Source organism: Atractosteus spatula (genome assembly GCF_055471065.1).
Source record: "Atractosteus spatula isolate fAtrSpa1 chromosome 10 unlocalized genomic scaffold, fAtrSpa1.hap1 SUPER_10_unloc_9, whole genome shotgun sequence".
NCBI classification, from domain to species: Eukaryota; Metazoa; Chordata; class Actinopteri; order Semionotiformes; family Lepisosteidae; genus Atractosteus; species Atractosteus spatula.
In genome coordinates, this window is record NW_028296629.1 from 173,209 (window position 1) to 173,936 (window position 728).

A 728-nucleotide genomic window follows, 5' to 3' on the forward strand; every position below is an offset into this window, starting at 1 on the left:
GGGAGAGCAGTTTTTCCTAATTGAAATTAACAAGAACATTTTTCAAGATGCACCATGTCCCAAAACCGTTCATCAGGACTACTATTAATATCAGGTGAAAGCAGTACAAAACATAAGTGTAACCTAAATATTAAGAGACTATTGTCTGTCAGCTACTGTTGTAAGCCATGTTCAGCCAACGCTAGAAATATTACTGCTCTACTACAGTAGCAAAAGTGCACAAACCCGACTTAGAAATGGATCACAAGTCAGAAGCTCAAGACGACGAGGATGGGATTCGAACCCACACGTGCAGAGCACAATGGATTAGCAGTCCATCGCCTTAACCACTCGGCCACCTCGTCAAGAAAGTCAGCCCCTTCGGACATGAGTTGGCGCGCTCAAGATCATCTTTCTTCATTCTTGAGGGTCATTTTCCTCTTCCACCTGCCATTTCACTATTTTGCTTGAGTGATGTCAATCCACCAGGCGTGTCCTGTGCTTCAGTGGCGAGTATAGAGGACACCCTGTTGTACACGGAAAGCACATCGATCTCCTTGGATATGAAAAGTGCCAGATAAAAGCCATTTCTCATCCTGTCTCTTAGTATCGGGGCTGCTAGTGCATGAAAAGGAGGCAACTTGCTCGGCGAGCAGGCTCAGCGCACACCGAACGCAGATGTCTCAGAGCGGTATGTCCACGTGGCTGTAAGCATAGTGCTCTGCCGGTGCCGTGGTTTAGCTGGTTAA

At 46.7% G+C, this 728-nt stretch overlaps 1 non-coding gene across 1 annotated transcript; it reads right to left on the reverse strand.

The window, feature by feature from the left end:
* Nucleotides 1-262: 262 nt before the first annotated feature.
* On the reverse strand, nucleotides 263-344 carry trnas-gcu (transfer RNA serine (anticodon GCU)). The gene has a single exon. It is a non-coding gene; the product is annotated as a tRNA-Ser (tRNA).
* Between the last annotated feature and the right edge of the window lie 384 nt (nucleotides 345-728).